The sequence below is a fragment of the Tursiops truncatus genome, chromosome 18 (genome assembly GCF_011762595.2).
Source record: "Tursiops truncatus isolate mTurTru1 chromosome 18, mTurTru1.mat.Y, whole genome shotgun sequence".
Classification (NCBI taxonomy): Eukaryota; Metazoa; Chordata; class Mammalia; order Artiodactyla; family Delphinidae; genus Tursiops; species Tursiops truncatus.
This window is the reverse complement of record NC_047051.1, coordinates 30,855,566-30,881,921: the sequence shown is the minus strand read 5'-3', so window position 1 is coordinate 30,881,921 and position 26,356 is coordinate 30,855,566.

The following is a 26,356-nucleotide window of genomic DNA, read 5'->3' as shown; positions in this document are numbered from 1 at the left end:
TCCTTCCTTGCTCCAGAAACCTCATATTTACTTTTAGAATAATATGAATAAATGTAGACATTAAAAACTTACTACAAAAAAGCTATTTATAAAAGAGGATGTGAAAATGGCTAATAAACATATGAAAATGTTCTCAGCCTCATTAAGCATAGGGCAGTGCAACTTGAAACTACAATGAGAGCAACCAACCTGGTGAAAATGAAAAAGACTGATGACATCAACTGTCCTGGTGACATTGTAGAATAATTGAAACACTCAAAAACTATAGATAGACGTGTATGTTAGAATGGTCACTTTGAAAAGTTGTTTGGTAGTACCTAATAAAGTTGAACATTGGTGCATCTTAGAATGCTTGGTGTGGTCCTAACAAAAACAAAATAAATGTACATGCACAAATGGTCATTACTATTTGTAATATCCAAAATAGCCCTAGTCTAGAATCAATAAACAGTAGTGCCTTTATGTAACAAACAAAATGCCATTAAATATTCAAAGGACATAAACAAAAATAATCCTTGCAGCATTATTTATTTATAATCATTCCCAAATCAGAATAATTTAAATATCCAATAAAAATACACTGGATGCATACTGGTGTTTCATAAAATGGAAAACTACATAGCAATGAAAATCATGAACTAATACACACAATTATGTGGTTGTGTCTAGAAAACATAATGTTCATCAAAAGAAACAAAATGGCACCTTTCACATGATTCTATTTGCATTAATTTCAGAAATAAGCAAAACTAATCTGTGATGAAAGACGTCAGAATGATGCTTACCTTTGGTGAGCCGAGGAATAGTTACTGGGAAAGAGTGAAAAGATGATTCTAAACTTTTATTTATTAACTTGATTACACTGATGCATTTATTTTGTGACAGTCTATACATATGAGCACTGATAATTTCTTCTCTAATGGATATTAGTTATACTTCACTTTTCAAAGTAGTTTATTTAGAGTAAGCACAATTTGGAATATCAAAATCTTACATTTTACATAAAAATGTTTTATTTCCAGCAACAAGGATGGACCTAGAGATTATCATAAGTGAAGTAAATCAGACAAAGACAAATATCATATGGTATCACTTATAGGTGGAATCTAAAAAAAATGATACAAATGAACTTATTTACAAAACAGAAATAGACTCACAGACATTGAAAACAAACTCATGGTTACCAAAGGGGAAAATGTGGGGAGGAATAAACTAGAAGTTTGGGATTAACGGATACACACTACTATATATAAAATAGATAATCTACAAGGGCATATCATATAGCACAGGGAACTATATTCAATATCTTGTAATAACCTATAATGGAAAAGAATCTGATAAAGAATATATATATATATCTGAATCAATTTGCTGTACACCTGAAACTAACACTACATTGTAAATGAACTATACTTCGATTTAAAAAAATTAATAAGATGTTAGATTTATATTATTTTACCTCATTTTTATTGGAAGGAAAAGTTTTTCCAGCTTTCTGACCTTTAATGAGCTTAAGCATGTAAAATATAAAATGTTAAAACTATCTTATTCATTCCAAAAATGAAATGCTTCTTTTGAACAATTTTTTAAAACTGTAAAAAGTTGATTCCAATTTAATCTTTAACTTTTGGTATGTGGACAAGATGAAGGGCTCTCCAGTGTTTTCTGGAAGCAGAGAAGGATTCAGGACAGCAAGTAGCTTTTGGATTACAAATCTCATGCTCTATTTTCACCTCTTTAGGGTTTTGCTACAGTTAGTTTTCTTGCATATCCTCCTTTTGAGAATGTAAGTGTATAGCAGAAATTATATTTCTTTTCTTTTTTTTTTTTCCGGACTCTCAACCACTGCGCCACCAGAGAAGCCCCAGAAATTATATTTCTTATATGATGTTAAATTTAAATGTCAAACGATGGAATTTAAGGCCTGTAACAGGACTACTGAAATGAGTTCCATGTATATGAGAGATACTTTTCTTATATTGACTCAATTAATTTGCCTCAAATCTCTCCTCTAGTAAGTAATAGAACAAGAATTCTAACCCAGTTTGTCCAGCTCTGGAGCCCATAAAAATATCACTGTGTTGCATCTAAACTCATTTAATTTTCAGCGTGAAACTTGTCAATTCCAAATATGAAAATCTTCATCTATAGACTTTTACAACAGTGGGTCTCATTTTAGGATAGACTGCAGCTCTTAGTCTGTATTAAAATGGATAAAAAGGGAATAGCTCCTACTACTATAGCAAGTGATATATTAAAAAGGTGTTACATATTGTTTGGGGAAAACATCAGTGAAGATCTCCTGAATACCATCCTCCCAGTCATATAAAACTGCCAGCAAAACAAAAAGAGTTCACCATAACTTTTCTTGAGCAACCTATGCATGCTACTTTTACTCTAAGATATATGCATATCAGGATAAAGGAGAATGAATAACCTAGACATTCCCTGCTTGAGGCATTTTATGTAGCTCTTTTTGTTATGTACTTCTTCCTAAATCCATTAAAGAATAACTCATTTCAACAAGTGCAGGGCTGTGATTGGTTTTCATGAAGATAAGGCAGCATTTGTAATTAAATTTCACCAGAGACCCACCATCTTGCCCTAGGGGAAAAAATAAAAGAGCTGACAACCCAGCCCTAAGAATATAATAAAAGGGTAGGAACACAAATTCCTTCTTGCTGGAATGGTGAATGGAGTTTCCTTATTGGAGCTTGGCTGAGGACATTTTCTTTTGAAAATATCACCAGTCTCTTAGCAATGCCAGCTCCTGTTCCCAGTATCCTTCAAGTCATTGAAGTTTCTGACATTATGGCAAACATCAGAAAACAGAGCCAGTGGTAGTGGCTATTCCTTAGATTTGTTCTTTAAAAGGGAGAAAAAAGGTATGCAAATCCCTTTGACCATATTCTGTCTCCAAATCTGTGGGCCTTATATCTTAGTGTAATTTTAAAAATTGAGGTGCCAACCGAGGATGGCACCTCCAAATTGGACAGACTCTAAATCTCACAGGAAGTGCAATGGCATAGAAAAGATGGAAGGCAGCTGTCTTAGTTTATTCCACCTGCTATAACAGACATAGACTGAGTGGTTTATAAACTACAAACATTTACTTCTCATAGTTCTGGGGGTTGGAAATTCAAGATCATAGTGCCAGCAGATTCCTGTCTGGTGAGGACTTCCTGGTTCATGGACAGTCATCTTTTTGCTGTGTTCTCACATGGCAGAAGAGGGCAAGAGATCTTTCTGGAGTCTCTTTTATAAAGACACTAATCCCATTAAAGAGGGCTCTGCTCCCATTATGTATTCACCTTCCAGAGGCCCCACCACCTAATACTATTGCCTTGGGGATTAAGGGTTTCAACATATGAATTTGGAGGGATACTCAAACATTCAGACCATAGCACCACATCTTCAGATTGTTCTCAAATCAGGAAGTGACTCAGTAAAATGCAAGACAAAATAAAGATACATAGCATTCAATGTGGGGTCAGAACCACAGAGCTTAATAAAACAAGAGGAGCCAAGTGTTGTGAATTGAACCCTGTCCCTCCCAAAAGATATGTTGAAGTCCTAATGTCCAATATCTATAAATATGAGTCTTATTTGGAAATAGGGTCTTACAAATGTAATGGAGTTAAGGTGAGATTGTATTTGGCTAGGGTGGGTCCTAATACAATCTTATATGGTGTCCTTATAAGAACAGGAGAAAGAGACACAGACACATAGGGGGAAGATGGCCAATGTTCATGACAGGGACAGAAATAGAAGTGAAGTGGCCAAGGAACACCAAGGAATGAAAGCTGTCACTAAAAGCTAACAAGAGACAGGGAAGGATTCTAGCCAGTCTCAGAGGAAATATAGCCCTGCTGACAATTTCAGACTTCCAGCCTACAGAACCATAAGACCCATACATTTCTATTGTTTTAATCTACTCAGTTTGGGGTAATTTGTTTGGGCTGTCCTAGGAAACCAATATAGCACATGATCCAGGCCATCAGCATAGATGGGCATCATGCAGGGAGCAACCCATACATAGGTGGTACAGGAAACACATTTTAAATACTGCCATCAGCTGAGACTGGGAAAAATTTTTCATGTGACAATAGGTCTATGTAACAAATTAAGAATTTTGGCTTAGAGGTTATAGACCCAATAAAACACCTGAAAACTTAGGTAAAAATGAAATCCAGAATGGATACATGTTCCTCCACTGACTAAGGGCTTTCATTTATTTCTTACAGTAGTATAGAAACACTAGAAATTAATATTAAATTCTCATTTTTACATCATTTACAGTTTACCGTATGTGTAAATGCCTTAGTTACTTGTATGGTAAAGTATGTATTAGTCTCATTTTAGTACATGTGTTTAGTCACTGCCTAGAAAAAAACAATATAGTTATATTACAATATTTTAAGGAATGGAAACTTTCCAAATATTAAAAAATATGATGCCTGCACAGATTGTGTGGCCAATTTATGTGTTGCCAAGATTCTATAGTCCACAATATGGGTTAACTGATGTAAATAGCAGACTGTAGGGAATATTTCTTGGCAGTGTTAATTTTGTTTGCATTTCAATGCTCCACATTACACCACAGATTAATTCTGAGTCTAGAAAATGTAAAATTCAAATTCACAAATGAAAATGTATAAAGCTAACTCATGGAATTAAATGGACCAAATAGAGTTCTATGTTACTCTGTATGCACAGTGAAAAATAGAACTCAGTAAATATGGAGAATTTAAAGAAATCTTCATACCTTTAAATTTTCACATTTTTCTACTCAATAGTGACATTTACCAATTAAAAATGATACATTACTCATATATTCATCAGCCTAATTAGGTCTATACCATGTAAAAGTAGGTTACAAGCAGATATGACTACTAATCTACTGCCAAATATCAGTTGCATAGCAGAAAATGAAGAGATATCTGCCCTTCTGTCTCCCTCACTTATATTTAATGTAAGCAAATTGTGGAATTTCTTAAAACACAATAGTAATGGATGCAAAATGAACATAAAGATTGCACAGAACCAAATTTCAAATAAAACATTTACATTAAAACTGAAAATTTTATATAATACATCATGTTAACTTTATATATACTATTTTTTATTTGAAAATAATGATCATCTTTAATTAGAAATACTCTAAAATATAATACAGGTTTATGTAGTAAATATTGTAGACTCAATACACTGTTGTAAATGTGATAATAGTTATTACTGAGGCTAAGATATAAACTATATCATCTTAGAAGAAATATAAAACATCTTTTAAAAAGTTTTTATTAAAGAGATCTACCTATCATATATTGTATACATATAAAACTCTATTAATTAATTCATTACCTTTGAACAGTTTTGTATTATAGTCACAGGTTTAGTAGACAAATGTGTTAATCTCCTTTAAAGTTAACATTGGAGGACTTCTCTGGTGGTCTAGCAGCTAAGACTCCATGCTCCCAATTCTGGGGGCCTGGGTTCCATCTAGTCAGGGAACTCTATCCCACATGCCACAACTAAGAGTTTGCATGCCGCAACTAAAGAGCCCACATGCTGCAATGAAGATACTGCATGCTGCAACAATTAAGACCTGGCCCAGCCAAATAAATAAATATTTTTTAAAAGAGAAATATATGGTTAATATATATATGGTTAACTATATGGCTAATATATGTAAGATTTTGCCATTGATTATTTTTCTATTTTCTGTTTTTTTCTATTTTCTGTTATTTTCTATTTTTCTGTTTCCCTATTCCATTTGACTCCATAAGCAAAATCATCATCAATGAACCACTGAGTACCCCTAAGGACTTAGCAATATACTAGGTGTTTGATCATTGAACACTATAAAGAATATGCTTAGTTACCATTCAGTTGAAATGCTGAGTGGTCCATTAGGCAGAAATGAGTAATTCATCCATTAGAGGCATCCATGGTAAATGATCACTCTGACAGTTCATATGTTGAACATGAGAGCACTCATGAGAATATATGCACTGGATGATGTGATTCTAACTTTTCTATTATTCCAAAAGTCTACTCTTCAGTAAAGGGCTGTAAGTCAATCTTAAATCACTTGTGCTATCCTTAGCATATGCTATAAATAATTCTGACCCACCCATTATATCTATAGAAAGGTATCTCAAGTGTTTTGATTTATAACATGAAGCCACTAAAACCGTACATAACGTGAGTAATCTGGAATTTTAATCATTAAGGGAAGAAGCTATAAGGACATTAGTGACATTTACAGTATTTGAAAAATTATAATTTGCACTCTAATGAATAACAACATAGAAATGATGCCATAATATAACCTTTACTGTACCAAATCTTCTGTAACTCAAAAGCAACTGGATGTTAAATTATATTGAGTGAGATATCACCTGAAAATAAAAGAACTGGACACAATGACAGCCTTTATACATATTCCTGACTAAATTATTCTTGCATTCATAACACTAAATATTAATAATTCTACATACTAAATAAAAATATTTTATAGTTATATTAATTTCTACCATAAAAATATTCCAATTAATACTAAAAGTGAATACTACATACTAAAATATGAGTAAATACTAAAAATGGATAATTTATATTGAGTTTAACACGTTCATCACAATGGAAACTACAGTGGACCCAGTTAACAATAGTGATGATTTTAATGAATATAAATAATAATGGTAACCCATGGAGTCTTCTCCTCCATGTTTGAACAATTTGACAATAGAGATTAGTGTGACATAGATTAGGTGGAAAATTAAAAATGTGTTAAAAAAAAGGAAGAACAAACAAATGAATGAAAATAAGTATAAAACCAAATAAAATTAATGTCAGTTTATTAAAGTATATGAGCACTTTGTTGCATGTGATTAGAATTTTTTTTAAAAAGTCAGGAATATTTGATTTGTACTCATTTGGGAGGGATGGGCAATAATTAGTAGTTCTGTTTGTTGCTTCATACCAGATCAAATATTAAATAGACTTACACTGAATTTATCTATATATCTACATACCACCTCTATAGATAAGCCTCCAATTTATATGTATTTAATATATATGTTATATATTTAAAATATAGGATCTTAAATAATCACAACTTTTAATGGCTGCATAAAAAGAGAAAAATGTGTTAAGTGAGGGAAACACACACAAAAAAGAAAAAAAATGCAATATAAAATCCTCACAGAGATCTTATACGACTAATAGAGATTTGTCTTCATAGGTTAAAAAATATGTAGCTATTTTTAAATGATTTTATAAACAGGATCATTTCTGGAAGAACTAATTCATTTACTTACTCACTCATTCAATAAAGAAACCTAATGATTATTGAGTATGTCCATATGTCAGACAGTGGAATGTAAGCTCCTTGAGGGCAAGCAGTTTTGTTTTATAACCTTAGAAAAGGGTCAGACACATAGTAGGTGTTTGATAGGTATGTGTTAAGTGAGTGAATGAATGCTAAGTGCTAGCATATAATGAATAGATCATGAACAGTCAATGTCTTCCCAGTGTTTCCAGTGACATGAGTGAAGTTCAATGATGTTCAAAATTACTATTATATATTTTTTGCAAAGTTCATAGCCATCACAAAAGCACGTCATAGTTTGGTTTAGCAATATTAAAAATAAGTTAACCCAGATGCAAGATGTTAAACATCAGGGGCAAGAAAATGGAATTGCAAGAAGGGCCAGATTTTAAATGAGTGGTTTCCTTCCAAGAAGTCCCTTAATGTCTATGCAAAATAAAGGAATCTCCAGGCCTCCTGTCCCTCTCTTTATACTCCCTCTTCATTAGCAAGGTGTCTTCATACATGTGGAAAGCACAGGCTATTTAAGAAAGCTCTTGACTATAAAAGTCTCTAAATAGTGGATTTAAGCACAGATTGGCTGTTTATTCACCCCCAAAAAGATCCTCTAGGGAAAGATCAGGAATTCAATAACCCAGGAGAAAATTCAGTGGTAAGCATATCAGCTCTTCATACGTATTCCATTAGTCAGATATTAGATCCACATTTTAGTGTGTTTATTGAAAAGTTAGAAAGAATTATGGAGAAATTCAAAATAGTCAATTACATTAACATATAGAACATATAAAAAGTCAAAGAAACGGGAAGGTTTTCTGTTTATTTTTTAATGAAGTGTCCACGAAGTGGTGATTACAACCTTCAAACGTTTTATAAGGATTATGTTGCAAACTATAGGAAGAAGTAATTGTCTATTTCTATCAAAAAAATGAAAAAAATAAACCACAGATATAATATGCATTACAGATAATTTATTAAACCTTATAAATTTCTTCACAGTGAAGATTTTAAAACTTATAAGGTTTTAAAATTTATAAGTGACTTATTTTGAAAAATGACAGTCTCTCATTGAAAGATATTTGTGAATCATATATATTTTCTTCTTCTAGGTATGGATATAATTCTTCCCAAAACAGAGGAGTGGACCTGCTATATCACTGTAGATCAAACCCCAGGCCATGGACCACTACCGGTCTGCAGCCTGTCAGGAACCAGGACGCACAGCAGGACGTGCGCTGAGGGAGAGCAAGAGAAGCTTCATCTGCCGCTCTCCATCGCTCGCATTACAGCCTGAATCATCCCCCACATCGCTCGCATTACCACCACCCCCCTCATAGCTCGCATTAACGCGTGAGCCATCCCCCACCATCTGTGGAAAAGTTGTCTTCCACGAAACCAGTCCCTGAGGCCAAAAAAGTTGGGGACTGCTGCTGCAGGTCCTTTCTAAAATGAGACTTTATCATCTTAATCCTCTCTCCATTAATTAATTACCTTCAGTTAGCTAACTATGCTCTTTGTTTCTCTTTTACTTACTCAACTATGAATGTTATGTTGCTGAATTATGTATGTTTTTGTAAGTTATCTAAATATTCAAAGGGAACAGTGAGCAGTAGCCAAAATGCAGTAACTCACGTAGGGTACCCAGGAACCGAGTAGTATTAAAATGGATCACTAGAATCCATACATTTTAAATTTCCAATTTCAATTCTAAAGTTCTTTATTTCTTAAGTCTGGGTTTTGTGATAATTTACAGGAAAAAAATACTTGTTAATAATTGGCTTTAAAATACTAATCATAAGAATTAAATGTCAATTTAGATTTTAAAATGAACAATTCTTAGTCTCTGATTCCATAGTAATGCTCAGATGACATATTTGGAGGGACCTTTTAGGAAAGTGTGCCAGACAGCATTGTGGGGAAAGAAGGAAACATACCTACACAGAGCCATTTTGGCATCAGCATTATTGATTTCCATGTTAACTGAGCCCTTTGAGAGCTCTCCTTCAAAGCCATAAATCAGAGAAAGGTATACAAATCATCTAGATTCTTTCTAAATGAAAAGAAGATGTGATATGATTTAAAAGAGCAGGGTAGAGATGTATAAGCAGGATCCCTATGATTAATCCTCCAAAGTAAACTTTATTATTTAAGAGCTATTGGATGATAAAGAAGCTGATTTTTTTCCCCAGCAGTGAGGATTAGATTTACATGGTGTCATAAATATTGACAACATTATGTTAGTCAAGCATTCTGATTTTTCTTTCTTCCTGAGAATTCTATAGAGATAAGGATTATATAAGCATTTTTAGTATAGATGCACCCAGGGCTTGGAATGATGGGACCAGTGACTCTATGACTATTAAGTTGTTTTCATGCTGTTAAATATTATGCGTAACAGTGGAAGCTGAGGTACAAAAAGCTATTTCAGCATCTCTTACTACAACTCTATTTTTCCTACAATTTGTACATAGATTAAACTTAAAAGTTTTGATTCTTTTCCCATGTTCTGTAAAGGATGAGGCTAATACATGAAAATGTTAAATGCATTTTTTTTTAGAGTTCTAGCTAAAATTTAAAGCTGAAGACAATAGCTTTAAATACCCACCCATTCTAAAAAAAAAAAAAAAAAAAAAGGTTTTCCAATAACTCCATGCCAGTATTTATTAACGGGTAGAAAAGCTGGTCAAAACAAAATCCATTCCAAAAGAATTATATGATAGAAGACTAGAAGAGTGAAAAAGATTCTTTCAAGTGAATTTTTAGAGTAGAATGGGGATTTCCTGTAGAATGGTGAGCCTGACCTCTCCCTGCCTGTCAGGATTTTGACTATGCCGTGGCATTGCAACTATGAGGTTTTGCACCATACAATACTTAGAGCAGATTGACGTGAGATTGATAGGGATTGGCACACACATGAACATAGAAAGTGATGCCTGTTTTCTTTTACCAGAACTTTAAGACAGGAGTCTGGCTGGAGACACCCAGACAAAAATGCTATAAGAGAGTTAACAGGAATTTTCCCATTTGCTGAGGTAAAGATGCGTGAGGTGTTGTGGGGCTATCAGAGCTCATCCTGAGGAGACTGTTTTGGACTGCACAGGACAGGTGATCCAGCAAAGAAGAGGATTTGTCCCAGGGTCAGGAGGAGAATGAAACTCAGGAGGTAGCAGGGGAGCACTTCTTCCATGAGGGAAAGAGTTAGTGTGATTACAACCAAGGGTGGATCTCTGCATTCCACAATGAGTCCCATGAAAGAATCAGACTTTGGATGCCTGTCATAATGATGGCATGATGCCAGGCATTATCAGCTAACATAAAATTAGAAACAGTCCTAAATCTGTGTCAATACTTAAACTGGTACTTTGTTCTATTTCACCAGTTACTTTTATTGTAGTCTACACTCATTTCTAAATGATACATTTGAGACAGAACTATGGAAAACTTTAAGGTGTCTGAAAATCATGCTTCATAATGGTCAATGGAAAAAATATGTGGCGAGGGAAAGAGAATTACAGTTAATGAAAGGAGGGACGTGATGAACGTACTCAGATATTTAAAGTATTCTTATGTGGAAGATAGATCATTTTCTAAGTTCAAACTTAAAATCAATGGGTAAAAGATAAATGAGTGAAAGTTTTGGATAAATATAAATAAAATATCTAATAAGAAAAAAGTCTGTTAAGGAATAACCTGTCAGGGAATTCCCTGGCAGTCCAGTGGTGGGGAATCTGTGCTGTCACTGTCGAGGGTTTGGGTTTGATCCCCGATCAGGGAACTAAGATCCCACAAGCAGCGCGGCATGGCAAAAGAAAAAAAAAAAAAAAAAAGGAACAACCTGTTACACAAAATATTTTTCTCCCATCACTGGAATTATTCAAGCCAAAACTAAATTATCATAGATGGAATTGAAAGAATGTAATTGACCACATGATTTTTAAAACATATACCTTAGTTTTCCAAGGATGTTCTAGCTTTCCCTTCATTTTTAAAATGATCCCTATAATAAAATAAAAATATGGTCACAGTACCTAAAAGACCCTTTCCAAATCTAAGAGCTTGTGAATGTATTCTTTGGAAAAAGTCACTGACCCTCTTTCAATTTCATTCTTCATATACAAAAAGAGGATAATATATACCTAGTTTCCTTTTTGAGTTATTTTTGAATCAAAACGGATAGCATCTTAAGAAGGAATTTTAAAATATTACATACTTTACAAATTTACATTGTTTTGCATCTATTAGTTTCACTGTTTTAATCATTTCATAAAAAGTGTTTAAAGTCCATATATTTAGCAAAGTCCATATATTTTCTGCAGCAGAATGACTTGAAAAATATCAATGCATCATAGGTGAGAATTTTGAGACCCTCTCTCTCATTTAAGAACATATTTATAGTTATTTATATTTATACCTATATTATTCACCTGTGGCCAAGAAGTTTAACAGAGCAAAATTAGTATTAAAAGAGTGATTGAGATTATGTTAAACTATACAAGTTGGGATGACTCTCTCTAAACTCTCAATTGAAGAACACTGAGTTTACATTAACCAAAGATGCAGAGAGCTATGTTTCGTTTCATTTGCTTAGTATTTTTACGATTTTCACTGAGCTTCCTAGAAGAGTGACAAGAGAGCTGTGATACTAGATTAACAGAAGAAACTATTCTGATCTAATTTTACCATTTTATCCATATTCCAATCATTTTTTGAATTAAAAATAAAAACTACCTAGCTCTACATTAACCACACACTCCTGGTTCACTTCTCTTACCTGATAAGAGGAATTAAGTACTCTGTTGTCAATCTGTAGAAACAGTAGTAGGCAGAACAAAGAAGACATTAATATTCTTGGGTCTACTAAAAAATAAAATAAAAAAGGTAACCATATGTCCTATTGGAGACAGTTTTGTTTTACAGCATTGTTCCAACATCCTGTCCCCTTACTACTCCTTTTTGACTTACAGATGTATACTGATTAGGGATTAAGATGTTCAAAGAATATATTTCCTGGTCAATTTATAGGAAAGAAAAAAAAACAAAACAAAACATTTAAACCAGTTGCAAAAGTTTATGTATAAAAATTAGTTTAATTAGTTTTTTTAACTTTGCTTTATGGACACTTTGAAAAGTTTCACCATATAAATCAACTAAACTTTTGGAAGGCAGATACATATTTATTTCTTCTGTACATGATGTATCTTCCCCAAATAGTTTGATAGTTCCCTGAGAATAAGGTCCATGTCTAAACCTCTGAACACATTTACATTTTCTAAATAAATTTTAAATCAATGAATGAAGAAAAATGAAAAGTGAATGTAAATTCTGTTAGAAATTTAGGAGTAAATCTAGAAAAAATCAGTCTCAGCTTCAGAAGAGTTGTCCATGGGTTTAAATTACATTACATTGTAATTAAATATAAGAATCATGACATTATTCTAGAAATACATTCAAAAAGCCATCTGAAATTATTTATGTCTCTAAAAATAGACTAAGTATTGACATAATTCGCTTTTCAGCTTAGCCTTTTATTGTGGAAACGTCTTTGTTGTAATAAAAACTGAGATGATTGACCTGACCTGAGAGAAATAGCTTCTGTTCAGGTGGATGTAAGGCAATGGCAAATAAGCATGACAAGACAGGGGAAGTTTACAGACTGTCCTTCCTCTGAAAATATGAGATTTAAAAAAAAAGTTGAAAAAAGAACATTTCAGGAGAAGCAAATGCCACTATTACAGTGTCTATTAAACACTGGAATTGTTTAACGGGGGGAAATACTAATTAAGATTTCACTGCCACCAAGCAATATTTACTGTAGTTGAACGGGACGCTGAATCTCATTTCCTTGTTAAGATCATACAGAAACCCAGCGTTCTCAGATTTAATCAGACTCAGCTCCCTCGCTTTCCCCTCCCCTCAGGAGAGAAGAAGCACATTGGGTACTCCATGACCACAAGAGATTATTAATCTATAAAAATGGTTTTGCCCTCCCACAACCTCCCAGCCTATGACAATAATTATAATGGCTGCTGCAGAGTTGTATTGCTGTTAAAAATGGCAATAATAATGATGGAATTAAATCTTCTTTCCTATGTATAAATGCAACACTTATTTCCATTTGTTTTGGAGAGAATCCATTATTTTCTAGCAGACATGTCTATGTATCATTCGTAAATACACTGTAAATCTTCTAATAATTGATAACTACTAGAGCTCAGTTCCTTAAAAAATGAATTTATATAAATTATGAATCACCTGTAACTGAATTCATTTTTTCCTTTCCTCAGCTGTGAAGCCAAAAGGAAAGGGAGAAGTTATCAAATATGCATGTAATTTAAAAATGTGTTTCTCTTTCAAATGTTTTGGTTGTTTAGGTTGGCTTTATTTTTTATTGAACTAGTTCCTTAGCACCATCACTTGACTCCCATTTTCAAGGGGTATATTTCAAAGGGGGATATTTAGTTATGTTTGGTTTTTCAGGCACAGTTTTTTGTTTTAAATGTGAATTTCCTTTTATTATGAAATGGATACAGTTTATGTAGGAAACATTTAAAAGAATCAAAATAAATAAATATAATATTATACATAGCTACCATGTAGTTTTTGCAGTATATCCATCTAGATTATTCTTTGCATGCATATCTACATATCTATGCATCTGTATCACTATCAATATCAACAAAGAGGTAGATATGTTGGTGGGATTATACCATACATTGTATTTTTAATTGAGTTTTGTTTTAATTAAAACACATCCTTCACATTATTGCAAGTTGAAAGGTGTACACATTGTATTGTATACTTCATTGTTACTTAAAGATTTCAGGCTAGGGCTTCCCTGGTGGCACAGTGGTTGAGAGTCTGCTTGCCGATGCGGGGGACACGGGTTCGTGCCCTGGTCCGGGAAGATCCCACATGCCGCGGAGTGGCTGGGCCCGTGAGCCATGGCCGCTGAGCCTGCGCGTCCGGAGCCTGTGCTCTGCAATGGGAGAGGCCACAACAGTGAGAGGCCCACGCACCGCATTAAAAAAAAAAAAAAAAAAAAAGACTTCAGGTTATTTTATTGAATAGGTAACTTAGGTAACCAAAGTTATAATTCATTCCATAGTTTGTTTCTTTTTTTTTTTTTTTTAGTCACTAAAAAGGGGGCCAGTAATATACCAAATAATGCATTTTTTACACTTTCCAATTTACATATTCTTAAATTTTCATTGATAATTTCTTCCTTCTTTTGTTCCTATGCTGCTCTATATATTAGCTACAATTTTCATCTTTTAGAGAAAACTGGGTTTCAAAATGGTTCAGCAGCTTGTCCAAAGTCACAGAGCTAGTAACTGATTACAAGACTTGTTATCTGCTTTCAAAATTAAGAGGTAGTTTCTGGCATTTGGCATAGAGTTTACAAATGGACAAAATTATGTGTGAGTAATAAGTGTATGAGCTCTAGAGGATCCCGGTTGAAAAGTAGAAGTGTTGGTAAAGTTATTCTACATTTGCCAAGAATCTGTAACTTGGTTTCTTTTTGGCTCAACTTTTAATTAATTAATTTATTTATTAAAAAACATTTTTTTAATGGGGTATAGTTGTTTTACAATATTGTGTTGGTTTCTACTGTACATAGGAGTTCCCTGTGCTATACAGCAGGTTCTTATTAGTTATCTGTTTTATACATATTAGTGTATATATGTCAATCCCAATCTCCCAGTTCATCCCACACACACACACCCACTTTCCCTCCTTGGTGTCCATACATTTGTTCTCTATATCCATGTCTCTCTTGCAAACCAGTTCATCTGTACCATTTTTCTAGTTTCCACATATATGTGTTAATATACAATGTGTGTTTTTCTCTTTCTGACTTACTTCACTCTGTATGACAGTCTCTAGACCCATCCATGTCTCTACAAATGACCCAATTTCACTCCTTTTTATGGCTGAGTAATAATCCATTGCATATATGTACCATAGCTTCTTTATCCATTCATCTGTCAATGGACATTTAGGTTGCTTCCATGACCTGGCTATTGTAGATAGTGCTGCAATGAACATTGGGGTGCATGTGTCTTTTTTGAAATGGTTTACTCTGGGTAGATGCCCAGTAGTGGGATTGCTGGATCATATGGTAATTCTATTTTTAATTTTTTAAGGAACCTCCATACTGTTCTCCATAGAGCTGTATCAATTTACATTCCCACCAACAATGCAAGAGAGTTCCCTTTCTCCACACCCTCTCCAGCATTTGTTGTTTGTAGATTTTCTGATGATGCCCCTTCTAACTCGTGTGAGGTGATACCTCATGGTAGTTTTGATTTGCATTTCTCTAATGATTAGTGATATTGAGCAGCTTTTCATGTGCCTCTTGGCCATCTGTATGTCTTCTTTGGAGAAATGTCTATTTAGGTCTTCTGCCCATTTTAGGATTGGGTTGTTTGTTTTTTTAATATTGAGCTGCATGAGCTGTTCATATATTTTGGAGATTAATCCTTTATCCGTTCATTAGTTTGCAAATATTTTCTCCCATTCTGAGGGTTGTCTTTTCGTCTTCTTTATGGTTTCCTTTGTTGTGCAAAAGCTTTTAAATTTCATTAGATCTCATTTGTTTATTTTTGTTTTTATTTCCATGACTCTAGGAGGTGGGTCAAAAAGATCTTGCTGTGATTTATGTCAAAGAGTGTTGTCCCTATCTGACTCAACTTTAGAGTGGAGAAAATTTTCTGTGAGTAATAACTATAAAGTTTAATTCTCAAGTGAATTTAAATGCATGATATACTATTTAAAAAACTGTACAATTCATTTGTTATTTATCTTTAACTTTACTTTGACAAATTAGGAAACTAAGACCAAAAATTTTAAGTGACAGTGTTCCCAACATTTGCCTGATAATATGTGTGCATTTCCAACATTACCCAGATAATATGTGTGCAAGTATGGAATCTCCATTACAATATTTGAAATATGTAATATTGATATATGAAAAAAGCACAAAAAAATTAAAAGGAAGGAAGAACACCATTAGTTTACTCCATCTCCTGTGTTTGGCTCAGCCATTTGAAGATATATGCTGTATAGTGGTCATTTAAACATGAAAATATGCCTCAGTTGTATTTTCATTTTCTTCACAATCAATGGAGTGTCTACACTCCAAATTCTAATTCTGGGAAGAAGTGGAGGGGTAAGGTGTGCTTGTGTGGAGGGGGATGCTGCTTCAAACAGCAGTTACTAGAACACTTAATGCATCCATTAGCTTTTTAATACAGAAATGATAGCCCTTTATCCAAAAAATATTTTCACTCTCTGCTTGATTATTCCAAAATCTTGAATGTGTTGAATTATTTGGTTTCTATTTTAAGTGTGTCAGTGTGAGAGCTGACTAAAGTTTAAACATCACTTAACCTTAGCTGAAATCTCAAACCTTTTTTTTACCAGCATGTTGTAGTACAGGGGAGGGGTCAGATAGGAGGAGAATTTGACCCCTACTGCAGAATTTAGCAGAAAGTGGATCAGAGGCTTCTGACCAGAGACAATCATCATAGCATGGCAGCAGTTTTCAATTTTTTACCTTTACTGTAATTAATATATATATATATTTAAACCTTTACAGGTACCATATTAACAACAAAACTCTGAGAATAAAAATACTTAAGTATTTGTATTGGGAGCCAGAAAGAGATGTCAATATGAGGAAACAGCATTCTAGGCTTCAACCAGATGCTGAGGGTAAAGCCCAGAGGCACATTGGGCCACAGCAGCTTTACACAGGGGAGGACACAGGGCGCATCCCTGTGGCCAGAGGCAAGGCTGAAAGGAGCACACAGGGAGTTGGCCAGGCTTGAAGTGGCATCAGCCACTCTGAAGAAAGGCCTGCCTGTTTCCCCAGCAGACCACCCTGGAGAAGGAACACGACTTTGCTTGGGGGATTGCCTTACTTAACACAATGAATGCAATCCCAGAGGCAGAGAATTTAGCTCAGTTTTGTCAGAGAAAAACTTTTTAGTGATAAGTGGAAGAACTCACAGCTTTTAAGCAACTACTTCTAAAACAAGTCAGGCAGAAGGATCAAGCTTCATCAAACAAGTAAGAAATACCCAGCAAGGAACTTCCTGAAATAGTGAATATAACTGAAACTAAAACCCAGAAAGTTCAGGTACAAAAGATCTAACACAGAGAGAGTACCAAGTATTGCTAATGAGTAGGTTTACTACAAAATTACTGATTAGAAATATTTCCAGACTCTGGAAGGGAGCCTGAGTTGTTTCTGTGCATCCTTAGGTGTTTATCTGGAACAAAATTCATTGCCCTAAGTTATTTTTGCTAATTTTGAATACTGACACTAGGTTTTAACCTTAAAAAATCAATCATAAAATTTTAGGTATAGATATTGAAAACAGTATAAGATTAACAGTGAAACCAAGCAGTACTCTGTGGGGCTCCTGGGCACATAAGCCTTTCTGTGTCCCCTTCCCAGGGTTCCAAAGAACAGGTTCAAACAGTTGCTAATCAGGGAAAGGAAGGGATGAAGAGATAAGGGAGGAGCAGTCAAGAAACAATACTGCAGCCTTGGGACAGGGTCCTGGTCCCCCCTCAAGGGATATACATAACAATATCTTTGAACTCTTTTGCAGCACTAAAACCTGCACCAAATACAAGATGTTAACTACAATATTTGATGAAGCACTGTTCATTCCAGAGGTCACAGTTTGCCCATTATCGCCTGATGCCAGATGATCTCTGGATTGAGGAATAAGGGTCCTTCATGAACCCTTATCCTTATCAGCAACCCTGCCCCTTTGAGACAAGAGACAGATGGGCCCCCAGGGCAAATGGTTTGAGTTTGTTCCTTGTGGACCGATACTCGTAAATGGGAATAACAGGACAATTGAGAGAGGAGGCTGGGCCCTGTCCTGATAGAAAATAAGAGACCACATATTCCTCATTCTTGAAGTCAGGAGACCTCCCTGACTACTCATGCACAGAAAGGCTCCTTGGAGGTCAAAAGTGGAGTGATGCTAAGTGATGGCTACTAATGCTCACTACCCATAAGCCTCTTCGGTAGAATCCATCTTGGCTAAAAGCCACGCATGCACACATGGGAAAATCCTGAGATACACCAAATATGGACTCTGAACCAGGTAAATCAAAATGATTGGTCAAAGGAAACCTAGAAGAAATGCCCCATAAAAGTGATTCAAACTGCCACGAGGGTGTGACTCTTTCTCTGAGCCTACCCGTGTGTCTATTTACACGTATTGTACTCTTTTTTTCTCTTAATAAATACTTTACTTGTTTCACTACTTTCCATCTTTGTGGGAAATCTTTTTCTGCAAAGCCATAGGGCCAGGGTCTTGTCACTGACCACTGGTCCAGTGGCTAGGATTCAGTGCTCTCGCCGCCACGACCCAAACTCGATCACTGGCCAGGAACTGAAACCCTGCTTCAATCCACTGCAGGTCGACCCTGCTTCAAGCCACTGCAGGCCAAGGCCACTTTGACTATAAAACTCCTCACAACACTCACCCCCTGGGTTGGGACACAAATTTTGAGGGCATTAGCCTGCTGTGGCCCCCTTTGCTTGGCAAAGCAATAAAGCTATTCTTTTCTACTTCACCCAAAACTTTGTCTGCAAGATTTAATTCAGTGTTGGGATACAGAGGATGGATTTGGCTTTGTTACTTTCACTAAATTGGCATGGAATTTTTGATACATTCATAACTATGTAGCTGCCTAAAATAATTAAGTGCATGGTAATGTTATCAAAATTTGGAATAAAGTTAACAATACTACATAAAGGTAGGGGCTAGTGAAAATAATCAGTTAATCTGTTGAAGTATGGTCCAGCTCTGAAGTCATATCTACAAAATTGTTCCAATTTGCATGCTTTTAATTTAGCATAACTTTGTTTGAGCTATAAACAGCCATGCAAAAAACAGTGATAAGTGAGGATAGTGCAACATAATTGTCAAACTAATTCCCAGTATCTCAGAATGTGACCTTATTTGGAAGTAGGACCTTGCAGATGTAATCAAGTCAAAATGAGGTCATAGTGAAGTAGTGCAAGCCCTAGTTCAATATGATTGGTGTTCTTCTAGAAACAGAAGAGACTCTGAGACATAGTCACGTGAGGGGAGAATGCCTTGTGACAATAGTGGCAGAGATTAAGTGTTGCAGCTGCAAACCAGGGACAAAGATTTGCAAACAAAGATTACAAGCTAACCAAAACCACCAAGGAAGGAGAAAGACAAGAAAGGATCCTCCCCTATAGGTTTCAGAGGGAGCATGACACTATAGACACCAGGGCTGATTTTGAGCTGCTAGCCTCCAGATCTGTGAGACAATACATTTTGGTTGGTTTAAGCCACACAGCTTGTGGTACATTTTTATAGCAGCCCTAGGAAATTAATATACCTAACTTCTAAATAACCATCTCATCAAGTTACAGGATAATGGGAAATTTGCAAATAATTTAACAATATTCAATCTTATTAAGTATGTACTTTTAGGATATAATTTACACACAAATAGAACAGTAATATTAAAATCTATCAATCCTGAGATTGATGAATGAAATTAATGTGATATTCATCAGAGTTCAACAGACCTTAAGGCTAGTGTCAAGACAATTTAGAAAATAAAAATTCTGAAATGAATCTTTACCTTAAAATATTATTTCTTCATTTATAATGCTGGATCGTCTTCATTTGTGCCGCTTGCATCCTTATCCACCCTTATTTATGAGTAACTGGATATGATGAATATGATAAAGGGGCAGAGTTGCATGTGTGGTTGGGAACTGGACAACTGTAGCAAAGTAATTTTACATTACAGTAATTTTAGATTTGTATATGTTTTAAGACACTTTTATGTCCAAAGGACAATACAATTTCTCCAGAAAAATAGGTCTGTTTTTTGTTTATGTAAAAATACCAATAACAACTCACCAGAGCAGTGCTGTTTTCTAGGTTTTGATTTAGACCTTATTTGGAACTGGAGAGAAAACACAGATGAAGGGGAGCCTAAAAAGTAAATTGAAAATCCTCTGTTTACCAAATCTACTGCATTCCATTAGCCCCCGTTCACCTATTTTCTTCGACTTAAACAAATTCAAGATTTGCAGTTCTTATCCTCCAGAGATCCTGCAGTGTCTGAAGAAAGAATAAGAATGAAATTTAGATTGCTTTAATTCGCAGAGTTGCAAGGAAAATAAAAGATTTAAGACAACATCATTAAGTCTAAGCTACAAAATAAGGGAAAATATAATTGTTTAAAATTGCAGATCCTTAAGACAGCATATGATGTCTGGATCTTAAGTTATTGGGAAAGTCATGACATGAGACTTTACAATAATATTCATGGATTAAACCTTGCTCATCTTCTTGCCATTTTAACTCTGAGTATTTTTGATCATATTCATTTTGACCAAAGTTTATACAAAATATACTTTAGAAACCTAAGAATCTTTGATTTATTTTAATTGGGTGAACAAATAAGGCTACCTTGAGTCAATTCAGGAAACATATTTTTTTAAAAAACAGTGGGTTATAAATAGAACATAAATGATTTATTTGATAAAAGGAGATCACGTTTCTGGTTGAATTTTTAAATAAGGTTTAAAATAATTTTTCAACAAGGTTTTATAGAAACTAGATGTAAGAACGATGCCTGCCCCCTACCTTCAACTTTAGTTCTGGAGGTGCACAACACAGGGTTTAAGGGCAGGGACTTTAGCATCAGGCAGATTGGCTCTGTCACTCATTAACTGACCTCGAGCAAACCCAATCAGCCTCAGTTTGCTCATTTGTATATTTAATCTTCCTTATAGATTTTGTGTGGAACAAATGAGATAATACATATAAAGTGTATCTCATAGTAAGCTCTTGACATTGTTGTTATTATATTATTATGAAAGAAACAGCTGTATACACAGAGCACAAAATCATTAAGCTCTCTAACATTGGGGGAATGATACTGACCCACTTTAATGATTCTTCTATTCCCTTTATAAAAATATCAAAAGTAATAATCATTGTATAGCATACAGTACTTGTAGCAGCAAGCATTTTCTAAATATTTGACATACATTAACTCATTGAATCCTTATAGCTGTCCCATGTGGTAGCCATTAGTATTACCTCTGTTTTATAAATGGAAAATTGAGGCACAGAGAGGCTTAGAAACCTGCCTATGAATACACAGCAGAGATGAATGTCACTGCTGAGGAAGTCTAGCTTCATAATCTGTGGTCATAACCTTAAGCTGCAGTCCTGTCATTAAAATGTCCATCACTCTGTGGGTTGCTATGAGATATGCTTTTTTGTTCATTCATTTCATGTGAAGATTTCTATAAAGTTTAATTTCATACTTACATTCTTCTCTCTTACTAGCTAATGTACTTGTGTCTTGATGGTACTTAGCCAATGTAGATCAGAGAGTTTGACCTTCAACCAACTCAAAGAAAAATATTTGTCCACAAATCTGACTTTTAACCTTACTCTAAAAGTCTTTTTATTCACAGGAAAAGAGCTGAAAGAAGACATGGGAGTGTGGCAGGTATGCTTATACAAGGGAGCCCTTATAGTTTAAACATTTATGCCTCTAACAAAGAGAGAAGCCAGTAATTATAATTCACAAAAGAAAGTTGTTGGCAACTGGGATTCATAATAAAACTCAGGGTCAGACCACAAGCTCACAGAGGGAAAAATTATATAGAAAGGAGGAAGAACTTTTTTTTCACCATATCATTTCCTGCATAGAGAGCTTTCCTATGAGATTTATGCAGAGTCATATCTGTAGTAAAGAAACGGGTGCTCTGTCCTTAGAATCAAAGCCAAAAGAAGAATGGAGAATAGAATGGGAACAATAAGCTGTATTTTCTTATAGTCTTGTATGAAAAAGAAGTGAAAGTGTTTCTGATGCTCCCATTAAATGCAGTAAACTGTTTTAGGAAAAGGATTATATTGAAACCATTTCAACAGGCTTAAAGAAATAATACTATTCTCAATTTCATTAAAACTTCAGGAGGTTAAAATGCATTCACATTTTTCAACTTTATATTCGAAATTTTTTAAACAAGCACGACATGGATAGGAGTATTTTAACCAGTGTGTTTTGCTGCAGTCATCCAAAATCAATTCAATTTTCTTAAAAAAAACAATAACAACAAAAAAACCTTGAACTTGTTCAGAGTATTTACTTTGAATAGACAATTTTCACATAGTTCTTTACTCTCAAAATGTTATAATAACACTATATTTTCCTTTTTAGTGTATGCATATCCATTGTAAAAATTCAAACAGCTTTTAACAATATGAAGAAATAATATTAACTGAATTCTTGTAACTCTATTAAATAACCCTATTAACATATTTACACACTATACATCATCCTTATTTGTCATTATAAAATCACATTTTCCTTATATATATAATTGCATCTTAACAACAATGATGTTAGCATCGTAATTTTTAAGCAATTATATATTAAAGGAAATTGAAGTTGCTTTTTAGATTTCTCATTATAAACAAGGCTACACATAATATACTTATAAATATATCTTTTCACATATTTCCAATTACTGCTTTTAGATACATGCTTGTAAATGAAAATAGTGTATTAGAGACCATTCATGTTTTGAGCTTTTTAATACATATTTCAAAATTATACTTCAAAACTGTATTAACATATGTTTCCCCCAATAATATATGAGAATGCCACTTTTCAAATATCCTCATCAATACTGGAAATAGCCAAGGGGAAGCTCTCTTACCCATTCTTTATGTTTATTAAAAAGAAGTATCCATAAATGTTCCGGACCTGTTGACCAACCCCTTACTCCATCCTGCAGAGAAGCGAGTTTAGTTTGAAGCTAACAGTCATTGGTTCATCTTTCTTGATGGGAGAAGCTAAAGTTGGGGCAGGAGGTCCCTTGATGGTTTGTACTGTCTATTAGTTAAACTAGAATTACATTTCTCAGAATCCCCTTGCCTGTTGATTCCAGGTTATGGTTGTCCAACAAAGAATTCATGTGAGATTTTAAAACTAAAATCAGAATCTATTTCTTTAAGATTATGCAGTTGGAGGCAATGCCAGTGAACACAGAGTCACCTCTTATTTTCCTTTACCCCATGACCAGCTCTTCTTCCAAATTACTGGCCTTTCTGACTGAGAGAGTCATCACACCCTTCACAAAATATTTAGCTTCAGAACTACAAAAGAAACACCTTCTTTGCCAGTATCTCTTAATGATCACACATTATTGGCTAGACATAGTGGTTGGTTACCACTATGGTTTCTCAGATCAACTGGTTGGTGACTTCTCTGACAATTCAACCTTCCCTTTTGGATATTCATCTTCTCAGCTCTTTCCACAGTTGAGTAAGGTTTAATTTTTATAATAAATCCCTTGTCTGATAACTCATCTGATAACTCTCTTCCCTGTGTAAACCCTGCCTGGTTCTTTCTTCTCCACCTGGATCAGTGAGAGACAGTAACCTGGGTAAGTGTTGGTGCTCTACAAAATCAAACTTACTTTCCCAAGGCCTGGACTGGGGGAAAGGATTGACAATAGAGTTAGCAAGCTTGTTTTTGTTCTCACACAAAGGTATGTTCACCAGCCAGTTCCTTATCAGTAATAAAGGGGATGTTTGTTCTCCATCTGTGGACTTTTAAATGATCTCAATTGCTAAAAAATGAGGGTGAGAAAATAGGTGTTATCAACTGGCCCCTTCTTAATTGCTTCAAGAGGTATCATGATTATTTTTTTTTCATTTTACTGGTTTAATAAGCAAAATACACTATCATGAGTTTAGAGTTTACATTTATTTGAATAGTAATGAGATTGGATATTGTTTTCATTAGTTGACTCAGTATTTGCAGTGTGATTTATCCCAAATGTTGGTTCAGATGTTGTAGCTAGTGTTTAAACTATTAATTTTCTTATTAATTTGATAATAATATTTGTTAATATTTCTCAAGTTGTTTTATAAATTTCTTTATGGTTTTATGCCAAATAAATAGAAAACAAATACTAAAATAACAGACATAAAAGCCCTCTGCACCTCACAGGACACCATTAAGAAAATCAAAATACATGTCACAGATTGGGAGAGAATATTTGCAAATCATATACCTTATAATAAGTCCTTGATAAAGAACTTACAGGCAGAAGATTAAAAAATGTTATTACTCAGTAATAAAGAGACAAATGTCCAGTTTTATCAATGAAAATATTTCAACAGAAAAAACATATGAATGATCAATCAACACACCATATGATGCTTGACATCATTAGACATTAGGGAAAGGTAAATTTAAACCAAAATGAAATACCACTTCAAACCTACTAAAAAGTCCATACTCAAAAATACAGACAGTAACAAGTGTTGGTGAGAATGTGGAGAAATTAGAATCTCATACACTATTGGTGGAAATGCAAAATAATGCAGTCACTTTGAAAAAAACTTGACAGCTTCTTAAAAAGTTAATATACATTTATCATGCAATCCAGCAATTCAGGGTATCTACCTAAGATAAATGAAAACATATGGCCACACGAGACATGTATATGATGTTCATAGCAACATTATTCAAAATAGCCAAAAAAGTGTAAACAACTTAATTTCCATCAACAGATGAATGGCTAAACAAAACAGGGTATACTGATACAATGGAATACTATTAACCAATACAAAAGTATGAAGTATTAATACATACTAAAATATGAATAAAGTTTTAAGCAGTATGCCAAGTGAAAGAAACCAGGTGTAAGAAACAAAATATTATACAATTCCATTTATATAAAATATCCACAAAAGACAAATCTGTAAAAACAGAAAGTAAATTAGTGATTGACTGCAGCTAGAAGTGAGAATTGTCACTGCAAATAGGCATAATGGATCTTTTTTTTGAGGTCATGTAAATGTTCCAAATTGCATTGTGTAGGTGGGTGCACAGCCGTAAATTTACACAAAACCATCAATAGTACACCTAAAATGAGTGAATTGTATAGTATAAAAATTATACCTCAATAAAGCTGTTAAAAATAGATAGACCAAAAAATTTAGTTAGTGTCATCTTTTTTGGGTTGATTGCTATAAACATGATTGATTTTTACCTATGAAATATAGATTTATGAAATGGTTAGCTGATTTGTCTAATAACACTAAAAAGGAAGGTCTAGCAAATCAATCTTGCTAACACATTGAGTACTTAATCTCCAGAGAACATCAGATCGAAATGGTAAATCATTATCAAATACTAAAATATTTAACTTTGTTTTTCATGTATTTTAAAATAAATTATAAAGCATTAAATGATTTTAGTAAAAACTCATGTATTGAAACAAAGAGAGCTTTATTAAAATAAATTCCAACACTTAAAAAGCTCAATCCACAATTCTTCTTGTACACCACTGTGAAATGAGAACTCATGATTATTTTAGATAAAGGCCACTTGATGCACTGTAAATAAAGTATCAAATTTAAACTTTCTTTGACTGAAACTTCCTTTATAAATGGCAAAGTTCTGTAGTGCACAGTCTAAGTCTTGGTCAGAAACTCTGAAAACATGCATCTTTGGGGGATAAAAGCATCATTTACGGATCTTGCTTCAGATCCAGGTTTCTTGATAGAGATCCAGGGGTAAAATAAGCAAGTCAAAGGAAGGAATAGAAGATGCAGAAGCCAGAGAGAGAGGATCAAAGTCCTTTATTTATATATTTATTTTTAATCAATGATTGTCTTTGAGAAACAGCAGAGGAACCTGAATAACAGGAGCTAGAGGAATAAATTGGAAACAATACAAAATAAATGCAGTTATAATAGACGCTCAGTGTTTCAGTATCTGGTTATACAGTTTTCTGTTGTCTTCTCAGATTTTCTTTTTCTTTGTGTAGTTTCTGTATAGAATTATTTATAGACATGTTCCTCTGATTCCTTATTCAAATTCATTCTTATCTTTCTCTCTCATTCAAAAGATAACAATACAATTTCCACTGTGATTTCCTAAAGCACTTTTATGGGCGTCAGTGTGGTCTGATCT